This window comes from Gossypium hirsutum, chromosome D11, assembly GCF_007990345.1.
Source record: "Gossypium hirsutum isolate 1008001.06 chromosome D11, Gossypium_hirsutum_v2.1, whole genome shotgun sequence".
Classification (NCBI taxonomy): Eukaryota; Viridiplantae; Streptophyta; class Magnoliopsida; order Malvales; family Malvaceae; genus Gossypium; species Gossypium hirsutum.
Window position 1 is genome coordinate 49,188,434 of NC_053447.1, and position 18,823 is coordinate 49,207,256.

Sequence of the window (18,823 nt, forward strand, 5' to 3'; positions counted from 1 at the left end):
CAGACACTTAGACATTGGATACTAATATGAATATACCCGCCTAATAAAATATAGTAATAAAGTATAACTTTATTACCCTATCCCTATGCTCATTTTTGTTTTCGATCATCCTCCTTTGGACTAGAATCATCACTCTCCACCTGAATCGACACCTCCGAAGGGGTTGATTCTGTTGCAGCTCTGTCGCCTGTTTAAGGCTTTCTTTTTCTTCACCTTTTTTGCCCAACCAAGAAGACTCGCTTGCACATGGTCTTCAAATATTGCCTTGTTGAACATGCTTCCCATCTCATTTCAATTAAAAAATTAATAAAACCAAGAGTCAGAGAAACATGTTATGTGAAACTCAACAAACCTGTGCAACAATGGCATAAAGTGGTAGGGTACTATAACTATACAATACTTGAATGAAAACCCTGTATGAACCAACAGAATATCAAATGTTATTGGTAACTATGAAGAAACCATACACAAATTAAAAGGAATGGGTAATTGATTTTTACCCTATAAGAAGCCTTGGAAAAATGTAAGATGCTTGACCCATTAGCAAGAATTGAACCCAAATTGAACCTACAATAAAGAAGCAACTTCCTTATGGTTCATCCTGTACAATGTGTAGTGGCCCTAAAATTTAAGCTTACCCAAGTCCAAAAGAAAAATGCAATCTCGATGCATTTTGGAAAAGGATAAAATGGATCAAGTAGAGAACGATCCGAGGATTGTCAACCAAAAGTGTTCATCTGATGGTTTACCACTAATCCCTTCAACAGCTACATGTTCTCAGCAACCTCATGAGCCAACTTGGTAATCACATGCTCTAGCTTGGTGCCCACGGCAAGTAGGAGCTAAAAAAATTAGATAAGTCAGAAGAACAAATCAATCCTCATACCCATGTCCACTAATATTTTCTGTAGCTAGATATGTGTTTACTTTGGTGCATGTGTATATGTATGTCTATTGAAACCACTCACAATGAAAGGAATGAAAGCTATCCAAAAATATGTATGCCAGCCTGCACAAGAAAATGGAGAAAATTCCATCATTATTCATGGAACATTAATGTTAGTAGTGCCATGTAAGCAAAATGTAACGATCCTTATATGTCAGACATGGTACTTTAGAAAAATGAAGAATCGAAGTAATATAAGTTATAAATACTGTGCATTGGCATAGTATATGCATCATGTTTTCTTTGAAGTATTCACGTCTAACACTCATATTAGATATGACTACAGAAATATAGTTCTCCAAGGATCCTCCAAATAGATGGAAGACTTGGAATAAAATTAATATACAAGTGTCATACAAATCCACAACCAAATGTATTTCATACCATGAACATTTAGCAACAAGAAGACGATGACGAATCCCCAAAGATACCAACTGTAAACATGAAAAGAAACAATGAATAAGCATCACTTAAACTAGAGAATACGAGTAGGAAACATAAATCATTAGAAATATCACTGGCCTTATACCAACAACTTCCTTAAAATCATCTTCCAAGGCTCGTATCATGTATTTGTGAAAATTAAATTTGGGATTCCCTCTGCAATGCGTCTGAATATAGAAATGATAAGTATTAATGCTTCACTACGACCAACATAGTTGTATCCAAGTTGCTCCATAAATAGCTTACCATGATGAAACCTAGCCTTAGTATCTCGTAATCGGATTTGGTAACAGATGCATAGAATTGCTTGATAAACAAATTCTGGAAGATGATTAGTATCCTTGTTAGCAAAACCATACAAAACTTGTTCAATTTTATTAAAAAAAAGTAAACGGGAAATGGGGAAAAAACCATGTGAATACCAAACCTAAAAAGCCAATTAATAAGGCACAACATCACTTCGAGATCACTCAGATTTAGATGTGAATGTCAAATATGAGTATGTTCAAATTTTCATACATTGGATATTGAATATGTTCTTCAAAGGTCTCCAAAGTTGTCAAAAAACTTGAACACACCCTCTAACATTAACACTCTAGTCCTAGTCCTAATTCATACCATAACGAAAGTTTAAGGTTCTACTTCTCATAAGTAAATAAATGCCATTATCCCTTTCATTAATTCAATAATTATAAATTGAATGGCAATAAGATAGTAATAAATAAAATAGAATACCAACCATGCTAGAGGAACTAATTTACCAACTAGAGCGGATCTTGATAAATCATGTTGATGGACATGAGTGACTTTTTTCCCACACTGATTCCTTACACCATTTAGAGTCAGATATATTTTTATGATCAAAGCTATATATCAAACATCGATGCGAGACGAACAGATACGTATACATTCTAGAAATGTGTTGCATAGATATCAGAGAAATAAAGGTGAAGCAACATGAGAAACATGAAAGACAGAGCATTGGATAGTATTAATCATACCCTATCTCTTTTCTAATTTATCTCCCATTGTTCATTTTTGTATCTATATCAATAAACAACATCTTTATGAGATGCTAAGAAATACAAATCTTGAAGGGGAAATGAATCATCACAAAGCACAAAAACTGAAAATAAGCGCAACGAGATATGTTACCTTTAGCCTCCAAAAGAAACTGTGAGAAACAAAATGTGACATGGGCAATGGCCAGGACAAAGATAAAATATGCATATGATGAAGAGCTTCGACCGACAACAATGGTACCTTGTCTAAAGAGCACAAGCATATGGAAAATAATAAATCATACATATGGGTCATTAACCATATATTACTTACTCCACCATGAAAAATAATTTTATTGTATCATGTACGATATATTACTTGGCACACAATATCCTATAACGAAGATTGGATGATGCCTTAGCCAGAAGGTCTCGGGTGCCACCAGACATTGTAGAAGCAAAATAGGTTTGAAAATGAGATTGTTGCATTGCTATCATCATCATCTCCTTCTCTTCTTCTTATTTACAGAAACATTAACAGTTCTACATGCAGATTTAAAATACTAAATACGTCACAAAGATAAACCAACACATAACAAAAACCCACATTAAGAAATTGAAATAAAAAAAAAATTTTTCCCTAAATCAAAGAAAGGTCATTTAAACAATCTAAATTCAAGGATGCTTTTCTTAGTCCGAACATCCTCTATGGATTAACAAATACAAGCTACCCTTTTTAACTTTCACTTTACCTTCTTTAACTTTAGAAGAGCTTCATAGAGTGTTTTTGTTGTTTATGTTGTAAAACATGCCCTAAATAATGAAGTAAACGTTCAATAGCTAAAGAAATAGAAATAATACTGTACAAATAACTGCTAGAACCATGTTGGTGTGTACTCCAATGATGCCCTTCTCCTCCTCCTTATGCCATTTTGTTTTCTCTCAAAAACCTTCTTCTTTTACCTAAAAAAGTCACTCTTGTGGCTTTGATCCTTAGCTCCCAAAAAGGATGCCCAAAGGCCAATACAGTATTCTGCTTCACTTTCAATTATCTACCCCCTTTTAAACATGCATTACAACAACAAAAATATTATTGGTCCTTTTTTTAATATTAACTTTCATGAGAAACAACCAAGTTTCTGAAATAGAGGATGATTTCTTTCTTGGGATCATTTAATATGTAACTTCAATGTATAAACATTGGATGATGTTTGTTTGTCAGAATGAACTTGAACTTAGGAAGGGGGTAAAAAACTCTAAAAACGTGATTTTTTTCCTTTTTTTAACTATACTCTGACTAAGTTTGTTATGATTTAGTTAGTGTTACGGATCGTTTAACACCAATTTTATTAAGGAATGTTAAAATATATATTATTGTGATAATATTTTTTTAAAAGTTAAAACCTTTCATCAGTCCCTCTATTTGTGCAATATTATTAGTCCTATATCTAATTTTGAAATTAAGATATCCTATTCCTTCAATTTAAAAAATTCTAGTCCAAGAAGGAACATCGTTAGCATTTTCTATCAAAATACTTGTCAATTGCCATGTTAATTTGGCACCTTCATAAGACATGGCTTATGATTAATAAAAAAATATGCCAAATTGATAAATTTAATGAAAGATAACAATATTGTTAATAATTAAAAATAATAATTTCTAACTCTTCAATTACATAAATTAAATCTAAAAAGCTTATCAAAGTATAAGGACTAACAATATATTTTTACATTAAAGAAAAGGGTAGTGGCTAAGTACACGACTATAAAATCTTCCTATTTAAAACAAATAGTAAGTCTCAATCATATATTTGGGGCTAAAATAGAAAAAAGAAAATGTTTGAAAACAAAATAAAATCGTGATAAACTTTTGATACATTCATTGGATGGTTAGACAACAAGGAAAACAAATTGGTGGCCAATCCATGTGAGTTAGGTTAGACTCAAATTTGAATTGGAAATGGATTATTATATTTTAAATATCAAAATTATATATATATATGAATATTGATACAATTTATAATATTATACATCAATTTTAATTTGGTAGGTTTATATACATTAAATTTTAATTTTGATTTAATTTTCGCATTTTATCCACCCGTTATCTATGTGTCACTATTTTCCAATTGAGTCATGTGTAAATTGTGGCATTTTCTTAAGTTAAAAATAAATAAATAAAAGGTAAACTACTCTCAAGGTCACTAAACTATTAGTAAGTTTACGTTTTGGTCACTTAGCTTCAAAAAGTTGCAAATGGCCACAGAATTATTCGAAAGCTTTTATTTGTTCAAATTTATTCCCGATTTATTTTAGTAAGTTTATATGTTTTAATTTTTTTATAAAGTATCATGTTATTATTATTAGAAATTAATATATATAATTTTAAAATATAAAATATTACATCAACAATGAACCTAGACAGAAGGTTGTGAAATTCAAATAGCTTCGGACACCTTTTGTCCAAATTCATTGTAGATGAGCTTTTAAGTTCTTTTATGTATATTTTTTATAAATTTATAATGTTAAATGTTTTTATTTATATATTATTGTAAATTTATATATTTCAAAATATTATAGGCCTTTTATATATTTTAATTGTATATATTTTTATAAATTTATAAATTTATAAATTTTTATTTTATATATTTTAAAATATTAATAACTTATAAATTGATATTTTAATAAATGAATTTATTTTGGGAACAAAAAACTCCACAAGAAGGGTTGAAATATGTCATATCTCTTTAGGTAATATTAAAAAAATAAAATGAATTAAAACATACACATGAGGAGTTAAAAAGAAATTACTGACATTCTATAAAATAATAACCTAAAAAGAAAAGGGAAATTATTTGGTACACTACTAGTGGATTTTTTAGACTCCACAAGTAGGGTCAGAGTTGACAAGTGTCCTATAGGGTTATAGTAAAATATTAGAATATATATATTTTTTTAAAAAGAGACACATGACAATTTTTTAAGGCTGCTTGTGGAATAAAAAAACTGCACTGCCAGTGTATCAAGTACTCACCCCAAAGAAAATTAAAAATATATAAACTTACTAAAATATATATATGGAATAAATCTAGACAAATGGTTGTCCAGAAATGGGCGTTTGTCCAAGTTCATTCTTGATGTCAATATTTTATTTTTTATTAATTTATATATTTTTAAAGATTTTTAATTTTATTAATTTATGTCCACCATGTGTCATACTGAGAGGCTACCATGTGTCACTACCAGATTGGCCATCAATGTCATGTTGCCACAAATTAACAGTGTTACTGCAGAAGTACCAACCAGGGTGACAGAATACAAGTTTAAGTACCAACTAGGTCCAGAAAAAGTTCACGTACCAACTAGGTACTTTTGACAAGTTTAGGGGGGAACTACATATCACTCATTATTAATTATAATCAATTAAATAATAATTCGAAGAAATTAATTTAATCTTTAAGTCATCTCTTGCATATGGTGAGAGAATACATCACTACGGATAATGATACATTCGATCTATTTCTCTAATTCTTTACTTATTTCATTCATCATATTTGTTGAGGATCGACCCCTATAAACAACGAGATAGTAAAAGTGGAGAACAACAAACACAAATATTTTACGTGGAAAACCCTCAAAGAGGGAAAAACTACGGGTAAAAGAGGCTTCAGTTTTTCACAAATAACTAAACAAATGATACTACAATACGGAGAAAATAAAACTAAATGTACTAAATGTATAATCCCAAACCCCAAAACAAAGCTCAAATCCCAAAGAGCAAATCAATAAACAAAACCCTAAATCTCATAAGGCACTCACAAAAAAAGGTATAAACACTTTCCACAATTAGCACAAAATTCTGACAAAAACTCATATGTGACTACATCTTGTCGCCCTCAAAGGAAAAAGCCCTTACTGATTTGTGTCTAATTTTGGCCTTTAGAATCAGGGATACAATGGCCCTTTAAATAGGCTAAAACTAGAGTCCTAATATGACTATAATATTCTTAGAATAATCATATTTCATTAGGGAATAAATAAAAAGTTTAACTCAAAGAAAAAGACCCGATTGAATTTGGGAACACGTTGCGACGTCATTTTTTTTCTCGTCAAGACGTTGTCCATCGTTGAGACGTCATCTCGTAAATACAAGGCACACACCACAAATTGGTATCATAGCTACGGTTCAGGTTTTACAGATTGGCTCGTTCGATGGGATTTGTGGAGTTATGCCTCTTATTTTTCGGCTTTTCTTCTCTCAGTTTAACTATTTTTTTAGTTTCTTACTTAAACTCTAATTAGTGTAGGTTATTTTAATATTATTTTACCTAGAAATTTAACCTATAAATAGGCCCTTTTTTCACCCTAAAAAAATAACTCATTACACATTTAGGTATTAGTTTTACAAGCTTTTAGAGAATTTTGTGTTTACGTTTTGAGGGTTCTTATTTTGGATTTTGAGGTTTATTTTTATCTCCATCCTTTGTACTCTTCATTTTTATTGTTTTAGTGAAATTATCTTTGTCTGTGATTTTTTATCCTCTTCGGAACGGTTTTTCCATGTAAAATATTTGTGTTCGGTCTTTTCAATTTTTGTCATTATTTTACTTGTTTATTGCTTAACCTGGGTTTATCCCCCAACAAATTGGTATCAAGAGCTAGTTCAATTTTTGCAATCAACCCGTTCAGAGACGGAAGCAACAACGTTTGATATTAATAAGTTTGGTGGCATCACAAATTTCAATCTATGGCAAGTTCGGATGATGGCAATTCTAATTCAGAGTGATCTTAAGACAGTCCTTATAGAGAAGAAGCCTATAGACTTGGATAAATTAGAATGTGATAGGTTAGATAAAAAAGCTCTATCCATGATTCAATTATGTCTAACATATAATGTGTTGCAGAAGGTTTGAAAGAGCAAATGTTATTCACCTTATGGAAATGGTTAAAAACCCTTTACATGAAAAGTCTCTAGCTAACTAATTGGTGTTGAAATAGTGTCTGTACAAGTTCTGCATGGACAAAAATGAATACCTCAGAGGTCACATTAGTCAATTTATTACTCTTTTGAATTATTTAATTTTGAATGATTTAAAAAATATTGAGGTTCAGGTTAACGATAAAGATTAGGCTATGCTGTTATTGTGCTCTTTATCCCCATCATACAAGTCTTTCAGGGAGACCCTGATTTATGGTAGAGATAATCTCTCATTTAAGGATGTGAAGGTTCATCTATTAAGTAAAGACAAACTCGATAATGAGTTTGGTTTAGATAACAAGTCAGATAGGTAAGCCTCAGTTTGGTAGCATCAAAGAAGTGAGACAAGAGATGTTGCTATTGTAAGAAGTTAGGTCACGTCAAAGCAGATTGTTGCAAATTGTAAAACAAAAAGGGTTGTTGAGAGCAACGAGGAAGATTTAGCTAGTGCTAATTTGGCAAATGAAAAGGATGATAATTTCTTGTTGGTGTCAACAACTGAAAGCTCCGAGCTTATGTCTGAGTGGATCTTGGATTCGGGATGTTCTTTCCACATGTTTCCCAATAGGGGTTGGTTCTCCACACACAGTTTAGTTGAAGGTAGAGTTGTGCGTATGGGGAATGGTTCACCTAGTAAGGTAATCGATATCGGTACTGTTTAGATGAGGATGCACGACAAGGCAATTAGGAAATTGTCAAACATCAGGCATGTGCCTGACTCAAATAAAAATATCATATCTTTTGGAATTTTGGGCTCGAAAGGTTGTAGTATTAACATCGAGTGATGTGGCATTAAGGTATCCTATGGGGCTCTCGTTTTGATGAAAGGTAAAAATATTGGCAGTCTTTATGTTCTGGAAGGGTCAACGGTGATTGGTGAAATAGGACGTCCCTTGTTTGTTAAGGAGTCAAAGTCGACTCGTTTGAAGGAAAAACAACTTGGTCATAGGAGGGAAAAGGTATGACTATTTCGTATAATAGGGGTTCTCTTTTGGGTGCAGGTTTTGAAAAGATATGGCACTATGTTTGTGGAAATTAGACTCGGGTCATTTTTTATTTGGCAGTGCATAAGTTGAAGACTAGAAGTCTTCCAGCTTCTAAGCACAACTTCAACTTAGTTAATATCCTGCATAGTGCGAGATAAGCCTGTGGCAGGCTTTGGCAAAGAAGGCGTTGTGGAAATATGAGTCAATGTAGAGATTTGTGGAGTTATGCCTCGTATTTCTTGACTTTTTTCTCCCAGTTAAACTATGTTTTTAATTTCCCACTTAAACTCTGATTAGTGTAGGTTATTTTAATATTAGTTTCCCACTTAAAACTCTAATTAGTGTAAGTTATTTTAATATTATTTGACCTGCAAATTTACCTTATAAATAGGCCTTTTTTCCACCTTCGAAAAATAACTCATTAAACATTTAGGTATTAGCTTTTACAAGCTTTCAAAGAATTTTTTGTTTACGTTTTGAGGGTTCTTATTTTGGATTTTAGGGTTTAATTTTATCTCCATCTTTTGTACTCTTTGTTTTTTGTTGTTTTAGTGAAATTATATTTACCCGTGGTTTTTTATCATCTTTAGAGGGATTTTTTCACGTAAAATATTTGTGTTCGATCTTTTTAATTTCTTCATTATTTTACTTGTTTGTTGCTTAAACGAGTTTATCCCCAACAATTTTGATTCAATTGCAAATCGTTAAGAGTTGTACCAAGCTAGTGGATAGATGGATTGAACATATATAAATAGGGATCAAATAAATTTTAATTAAGTTTCGATTCTTTGTTTATTAATTACAACATTATTTTGTTAAGGAGACATTCCATTAAAGTACCGTGATTAAGCTCTACATTATTATATACAATTACAAAAAATACTTAATCAAATTCTCGTCTAATGACATTGTCATATATGTATTACCTCATAGGATATCCTAAATCTTTTTTGGTTAAATTTGTTCACACAATGTGATAATATTTCATCTCATGGTAACCATTATATCTTTCTTAATGAAAAATTCAATTACTAAAAAATAATAATTAAATCATTCATCCTAGACAAATGACCCGTGGTCACGTTACTTTTCCATCTATAATGTAATGTCGATGAAAGGATACCATTTACCCTTTATTGGGCCATGAATTTCACTTTTGTAAGTAAATTTGTGTCATGCAGAAGTCGCATACTCAACGTACTAGCTTTCGACTCTATTACCAATTAAAAGCAGGCTTTTAATACATCAAAGTTTATGAGTCACACACACATCGTCCATCACCTATTCAGGATTGAGGTAAGCCATACTATGAATGACACAAGTGAATAAATCCATAAACATATCTAGAATTTATTCTAGTTGGATCTTATTTGATGTATTGTTAGTCTAAACAATCACATTTATGTCTCTATCTCTAGGGAGTCATCCACTTCGATACTCAAGACAAGGTATCTCCCTAATTGGACTTGATAGACAAACATAAGTCATTTAATTGATTTGCTCAATTTCTTTTAAACTATGGACCTTTTAGATTATCTACTAATATAAGATGTCTTTTCGCCTCGATTCTACCACATTATGCAACCTAGTATTATTTAAACATTAGATAATCACTGAGCTAATATTTGATTGCATTTGCAATGGATGCAAAAAATCGTTGAAGACATAATACAAAAGATATTAATAAAAATAATGGAATTTTATTAAACCAATTTGTTCGAAAAATAACAAATACATTTGACGATATCACTACACTTAAGGCACTAGATCCTAAAAGTCTCCCACTTGCCCTAGTAAGTAGATGAGTCACTAATGGTGGTAATTAGATATATGCATTCATGGTCTTTCCATGCTAATTTTAGCTTAATCTTGAGTGAAATCGAGTTGTTTTAGGAGTAAATCATGCTTTCAGTAGTTTGTATGCAAGTTTGTGTTTTGTGTTAATTTTGAGTTTTTTATATCATTTTGAAGTTTTAATGATAATTGATGCTTTAAGGATGTACTTGTGTCACGGGGGCTAGAACTTTAGCCTGGTGAGAATTTTCCTAAGACAGCCTAGCTTTTAAAAGATGAGAATTCTCCTAAGTCATCCTAAGTCAGCCTAAGTTAGCCTAGCTCTTAAAAGATGAGAATTCTCTTATTTCTTTACTTCAAATTTTCCTAAGTCAGCCTAGCTCTCAAAGATGAGAATTCTCCTGAAAATTCTTTAAAGTACCGAAAAATATAGTAGAAGCAACGCGAAACAAAAAAGTAACGAAAGAACTAAAAAGCCACAGGAAAGTGATACATACAAGATGTTTGAGTAAATGCTCTCAGTATGTTCTTTAACTCAAGAATGGAATGACTAAAAATGAAGGGGGGGCTCTATTTATAGTTGAGCTCCCTTAGATCCAACGGTACAAATTGGACTATATCAATGGTTGAGATTAGTTCCCATCTAAATAAGAAAGTTCTAAGGGATTTAAATTCTATGCATGTTTATTCTTTAGGATTTACAATAATTATCCTAGTAAAATGTAATTTACTGGAGTGTTTCAATTCAACTAGGATTCAAGTAGATTGGCCTTGAGTCTCTTCCAAGCGATAGGTCAGTCTTGACGGGCCAAATGACCTTAAGGGAACATCAAGGGTCTAAAGTATGTGCATCAATTGTGGGTTCCTTTGCGTGGCCTGTGACACTTGATCATGTATAGGGGTGAAGAGAAGGCTAAATGCACCAAGGCTTGAGGGTTGTCCAAACAAAAACTCATGACACATCATGACATTGCTAGGTGTCGCAACGTGAGGGACTAAGATAGCAAGTAGTGGCTATGCAATGTCGTAACATGATAGAATCGATGGTGTAATGTGGAATGATTGAGCATTAGAAGGCCTCATACTAGATTGTCCTTCTCCCAACATTATGGTGTTTGCTCAAATGTCATCAACCACACTTCCAAGGTAGAGACTTCTTAGTGATGATTTTTTGTGGTTGTTTTAGTTAAGCTCTTCAAGGATCTTGTCTCTTAATGATTAAATTGTCTTTAGAGATCTAGCTCTAATACCAATTATTAAGCTCAATTTCTACCAAGAGATGGGTGAATTAGTGATTAAAAATTTTGCAATAAAAATGAAAAATAAAAATTGAGAATAATTTATAGTGGTTCAACCCCAATTGCCTACATCCACTACCTTAACTCTTCTCAACTAAGGATTTCCTCAATTCACTAATATGTAACCATCTAAGAATAATGTTTAATCTTTACAACACTATCTTTTGACTAGACAAGATAGAATCACTTCCCCTTAAGGTTTTTTTACCTAAAATTTTTAAGTAAACCCTCACAAATAGAGATAATACAAGATTGATTGAGTGGTTAACTCTAAAAGGTAGATATAAAATAAGTTTTTCTACCATATACAAACAACACTTGAAAGAATAAATAATATTGGAACTCAAAAGTGTGTAAAAGTAAAAAAAAAAGAGGATAAAGGATTAGATTTTTTTTTACTTTTATATTTGAATGCTTGTTTCTTGTCTTCATTTAGGAGTCATTGAACCATATTTACAATCTCCAATAAGTTCAGAGATGTTAGAATCAAAGTGTAGCTATTACAACATGAAATTCACGCATTAATTATAGATTGTAGAGGACTTGTGTTGACACAAGTGTTTTGGTACCGGTACTAGTGATAACTTTAAAATATAATCCTCAGCACTTTTAAACTAGTAATTCAAGCAAATTTCGGGTGTTTGATAACAAATTTTGGAGTTTTTGTTATAATTTTATCTTATTAGCTAATATACTAAGATGAATTTGCTAATTTGATCATTTTTACACTAAAACACATTATTTTTGCAGTTTTTGAGACAACTGAAGTACTGGAGGAAAAAGGTAGTCTTGAAGCTCACCTTTTAATGTTCAATGTTGTAGCATTTCCACAGCATAAGTCATGTAGAAGAGGGCTTATATATGGTCATCTTTGGATGCCCAATTAAAGGTTCATTTGACTCCAGAAATTCTCTTGACCTAGCATAAGAATTGGGTTAGCAAAAATAGACAGCCTGCTAAGGAAATAGGAGCCCAAATCTTTCACTAAGGAGAAGAAGGCCCAAGTGTCCATAGAGGTGCCCAAATTAGCCACCCAACACTTGGTAAAACATTGAAAATAAGCCACAAAATTCTCACATGTGACTATTCAACTCTTATCCTCATTTCAAGGTTTCTCTATCATGAATCAAGCATTAATCAAACAAAAATAGCAAAGCCATTCACCCACTTTCCTTAAAGGAAGGGTTGGCCATGTGAAGAGAGATTTTCAAGGCTCTTATTTGCTAAAAATAGTCAGCCTCTATAAGTATAAATATCCCCTATGTATTCACTCATTTCACTCATCCCTCAATCATCATGTCTTCTCCCATTCTTCATTCTTTGACTTCCCATTTGAGAAAGCAACACAAGAGTTTGACAGAAACATTTCAGAAGTTCTTTGAGTAACAAAATTTGGTATCTTGAAGGCAATTGTGTGAAGGAGGAAAAGAACACAAGCTCAACTACGGAGAAACATCAGATTTATCTTCTAGTTTCTTTCCCTTTTAACTTTTTATTTTGTTCTGAATTGATGAACATGATTGTTAAATATTTTCCACTTATAATTTAATTAAAATGACTTAATTTTGTTGTTGTTAGATTGATTGTATTCTCTTAGCTTAGATTATTAAAATTCTATTAATGATGGCATGTGTCTTGGTTGCGTATTCATTCAGATGAAATCATGAACATGTTATTCATGCATTATAAATGTATAGATGCAATTGAATTAATTATTTAATCATAAAAATATTGCAATTAATTGACACAATATATGAATGGTGCATGTTTGATCTTTTTATGATAAATTAGGTCAAATTAGTAATAATATCGAAAAAAAACTTTATTAGCTTGCATAACCTTAGGGTTAATGTGATTAAACTGTTTCAATATAGAAATATCACTATTACCTCACATAATATGATGTTTTGCTTATGAAAGTTAATAAGTTGATTGAATATAGAAATATGCTAGAAGAACTTAATAACTAAATCAGAGGTTGTCATGTCTTGCCATCTAATTGATCAATTGATTTTAATAGTCAACGTGATCAAAGACAAAACATGATAATGAAATGGCTTAATCGATTTTTTGGTTTTTTTCTCAAAAGACCTTTTATACCTATAAACCTTTTAAAATTATATGATAACAAGTAAATTATATTGATAAATTAAAGGTTGAATTTTTAAAGGGTAATTACACTTATGGTCACTCTAAAATGAGATTTGTCCCATTTTGGTCACTTTAATATTTTTTTTCTTAATATAGTCACTGTAATTAAGATAATTATTCAAATTAGTTAACGTTGTTACAAATTTTGTTAATCTACTCATGGATTGCTAAGGAGATACATTAGCATTTGACTTTTGACTAAAACTAGGAACCTCCTTATAATTAACTCTAATTATTATTTTTTATTATTTTTGTTCTCGCTTTTTTTTCGGTTTTCTAATATGACAGACAGAGGTGAATCTAGGGGGCTGACAAGGGCCCCGGCCCCCTAAAATGGAAAATTATTATTTTGGCCTTTTAAAAACTTTTAAAAATTTAAATAATAAAAGTAAAATTACACTTTGGTCCTTCTAAAATTATAAAAATTTAATTTAATCTTTTAAAATTATAAAAATATAAACTATTAAAAAATAAAATTTTATTTCAGTCCCTTAAAAAGATTTTCTGGCTTCCCTGATGGCAGATAAACCTTTTTTTCTTATCATTTAGTGAAGATGAAACAAAACTCAGAAAATATTGCTCAACAAACCCAGATTTCGTAGCTATAAATCAACTTTTTTGTTTATAGTAAATCATTTTAAAACCCATGGAAAAAATAGCTAATTACCATCATCCGCCTTAAGCCATTGGCCTTTCAGTGAAGAAGATGAAGAACTTCTTGTCATATATATAGTAGGGATTTAAATAGCAGACCGTTTTCGGAATAGCGGCCGTTATATAGCGGTAGCGCCGCCGACCAAAACCGCTATTGCTGAAAATAATGGAGTGAAGCGGATTCACACCGATAACGGTGGATAGTGGCCGCAATTTAACGGATAATGGCCAATTCGGCAATAACTGGCCGCTATTCCCGTTATTTTCCGTTTCCATAAATTAAAAAAAAAATCAAGAGATGTAGATGGTGATTCTGGTGAATGAAATATTGAATAGTGAAAAGTGAAGAATGATTGAATGTACTTTATAATAAAACAAAAGGGAATATATTCCCTACCTGCAAAATTGGCTTTTAAATTTCAATCAAAACAAAGTAAAAGACTAAAAGTATATACAAAAACTCCAAAGTAAACAAAGTTAAAAAATCAAAACTCACAACACAAGTCAGTAAGTCACAAACTCACAAACTCACATTTCACAAGCAAATGAAAAGACAAAATCTATTTCTCATTCATTCTCCATATTTCGGCAAGGCAAACAACAGAGCCACAGCCACAGGGCACAGGCAGCAAGCAACGCAATAGAAATTCTATCCTAAAACTTCAAGTAAGTAGACGACAACTAACCCAGTAAGTAAAGTACTTGCATGTCTTGAATCTGCAGCACAGTGTGCTTTTTCGAGATTTTTATCCCTAGATCTGTGTTCTACACAAAAAAAAATGGGGTTTAAAATATTTTCGGCAATTTTCGACCACCGTGCACGGCAGCACCGTCGTCGGTGACTAGCGGCTGCCACGGTGGCCGATGGCCGGATTCTGGGCAACGGCATAGAGAAAACAGAGAATGGAGAGAAAAAGGAAAAAAAATTCTTTGAACAAGGGCTGAAATGAAGTTTCTGAAAAAATTTTTTATTTAAATAGACCTTGAAAACGACGCCATTTTGGGCAGGCCACTCTGCACCAAAACGACACCGTTTCGGCCTAACCCGTGCACTTACCCGACCCGTTTCCTAGGATCCGCGTGTTTTTGAACGGAAGGGTTAATTGCGCTTTTAGCCCTTCCTGTTTTTTATTATTTACAATCAAGCTTTTTTTTTTTAATTTTGTCCTATAATTTATTTCGTATTTCAATTTGGTCCACATTGAAGCTGTCTGTTTTGAAGGATGGGGATTATTTCCCATTTGATCCATTTTTTGTTATTTGCGCATTCAATTTGGTCCTTTTTCTTTTTATTTATTTCGGATTTGCCGCAAATTTATGTTTTAAGTTCGATTTAGTCTCTTTTTTTGTTATTTTTGCTATTTTATTATTAAATTAATTAATTTAATATTACTATTACTATTATTATTTTTCCTTTTTTATTTTATTATTTATTTACTTGTTATTATTACCATATTATTAAAATTTAATTAGTTTTGCATTATTATTTCAATTATATTTCTTTTCATATTTATTTACCTAAATATTTTAAATGCATTTATTTTATTATATCATTTTATTTATCTATATACTATATCCTTTCATATAATTTTTAATTTTAAGATTTTTATTATTGTTATTATTATTATTATTAATACCATTATTATTATTATTATTATTATTATTATTGTTATTATTGTTATTATTATTAATACCATTATTCTTATTATTATTATTATTACCATTATTATTATTATTATTATTATTATTATTATTATTAAATTGTTTTACACAATATTTATTTATTTATCTCTATAATATTAGGTCTTTACTTTAGCTTTAAATTTTGTTTACTTTTTTTGGTATTATATTGTTGACAATATAAGTAATGAGTTGCTTATATTTCTAAATATAATTTTATGTTTCTTATATACAAATAAAAATAAAGCATGCCACCACGTGAAGAGTTCCCGACTAAAGGATTGGAGGGTGCACCAAGTAATGATATAGGTTGGCACTTTGGAACTCCAGTGCCAAATGCGAGAGGAAATATCGTATGTAAACTTTGTGGTAAAGTTGTGAAAGGAGGAATAACACGATTTAAAGAGCACATTGCTCATAAAACCGGCAATGTTGCACCATGCCCTAATGTTACTGGTATGTGATACTTTATTATTATTATTAAATGTTATTGTAAATTTATCAATAAAGATTATATATAATTGATAATAATATAAAGTGTGAATTATTTTTATTTTATTAACAGGTTTCATTAGAGAAAGTATGATGAATGTACTAAAAGAAAGCAACACAAAGAAAATAGACAAAAAGAGGAGAAAAGATGAATTCTTATCTCAATTAACAGAAGAGGAGGATGAGCACAAGGGATTCATTGATGAGGTTTCTGCTATAAGGCAAGCAACTCGAGAAAGTATCCAATCACAACACGAGTGGCATAGAAGGGAAGAATTCAGACGAAGTACTGGTGGTTGGGATAACATTTATGAAGAAGGGCGATCTTCTCATGGATCAGCTAGAGAACATAATAGAGAAAGAACAAGTAAATCCATCCCAGGTGAGTCTGAGTTTACCTTAAGGGGAGCTATACCTGAATTGGTTAGAAGCAAAAGTTCAAAGCAACCAAAGGTCAATGACTCTTTTTTAAAGAGTTTTCGAAGGAAGATAGGTGAAGCGGTATCTAAATTTATAATATATGAAAGATTTCCTTTTCAATTAGCAAGCTCTCCATGGTTGTAGAACTTACTTCAAGTGTCAGCAGAAGTTGGACAAGGTGTAAAGCTCCCAACACCTTATGAGGTTTCAGATGTGTATTTGGAGTCAGAGTATCAACGAGTTCATGATTGGGTAAATGGACTAAAGACTCATTGGCAAGAATTGGGTGCAACTCTAATGTGTGATGGTTGGACCAACAGTTTGAATCAAATGCACATCATTAATTTCCTTGTTTATTGCAGTAAAGGAACCATTTTTTGGAAATCGGTAGATGTCTCAAGTGTCCGTAGTAGAGATGTTGAATTCTACTACTGTTTGTTAGATTCAGTTGTAGAAGAAATTGGAGAAAATTACATTGTCCAAATAGTGACTGATAATGAGGCAGCAATGAAAGCTGCTGGAAAAAAATTAATGTTGAAAAGACAACATCTATATTGGACCTCATGTGCAGCTCACTGTTTAGATTTATGCCTTGAAGATATTGGGAAAAAGCCCAGTGTAGCAAAAGTGTTAGATGAGGCAAAGAAAGTGACTTGCTTTATATACAATCACATTTGGACTGTTGATTTGATGAAGAAGTATACACAAGGGAAACAAATACTTCGACCCGCTCTTACTCGATTTACAACTCATTTCATTCAACTTGAAGAGATAACAAGACAAAAGCAAGGTCTGAGAGAAATGTTTAATTCAAAGGTCTGTATTTTATAATTAGTTAATATAATTACTTAAATATGGTAACCTTTAGTAATTTTATTAGTTCCAAATAATTTAAATTATATTATTTTAAAATTTTTCTTATAAATATATAGGAATTTAAAGAATCAAAATGGGGACAGCAAAAGTCAGGGCCTGCTTATGAAGCAAAAAAAATTTGTTTTGGTAAAAGATTTTTGGAAAAAAGCCAATGACCTCATAAAAGTTTACAAGCCCTTAGTAAGAGTATTGAGACTTGTGGATAGCGATGAAAAACCAACGATGGGCTTTATTTATGAGGCTGTTGATAGGGCTAAACGAGCAATTCAACAAAATTGTCGATATTTCACAGGGTATGAAAAGATTATTGACAGTAGATGGAATTTTATGCATTCTGACTTGCATTCAGCTAGTAAGATAAAATGTTTCATATAATTAAGAACTATTTTTATATTTTATTATTTTAAGCTTTAGATTATTATTATTTGATGATATTCTTATAAATTATACTTAGGTTATTTTCTCAATCCACAATTTCAATTTGGGGTGGAGCATTCTGAGAATGTACTAATAGAAACATTAGAAGGTACACGATCAGTAATTGAAAGATTAGAACCTTCTATGGATACTCAAGTCAGAATGGTTAATCAAGTTAGATTCAAGTACTATTATTTGTAACTTAGTTACATAATTTGAAATAGAATTTTTATTTTTTTTACTCTATCTTTTATTTATGCATTTGTTACTATTTAGAGATAAACATGAGACATTCGGTACTCCACAGGCACAAAGAGCTTGGAAGCAAATGAATCCGGGTAAACAGTTAATTAAATTATTTAATTTAATTTATATTATTTAATTATATTTTACATTTTGAAGTTATTTTGAAATTTAAATAATATTATGCAGCTGAGTGGTGGATAATATACGGCACATGTGTTCCCGAATTACAAAAATTAGCAATTAAAGTGCTTAGTCAAACAACTTCAGCATCAAATTGTGAACGAAATTGGAGCACATTTAGCTATATTCACACCAAGGTAAGAAATAGGTTGAAGTATAAAAAACTTGAAAAACTAGTGTTTACCTATTATAATATGAGGCTTAAGATGAGGCATCAAAAAAGAATGAGCACTGATGTTATAAATGCTAGTTTTAATCTT

General features: G+C 31.3%; 1 pseudogene; it reads right to left on the minus strand.

Moving 5' to 3' along the window:
* Positions 1 to 129: 129 nt before the first annotated feature.
* Positions 130 to 2,841, minus strand: LOC121223194 (MLO-like protein 1; annotated as a pseudogene).
* Between the last annotated feature and the right edge of the window lie 15,982 nt (positions 2,842 to 18,823).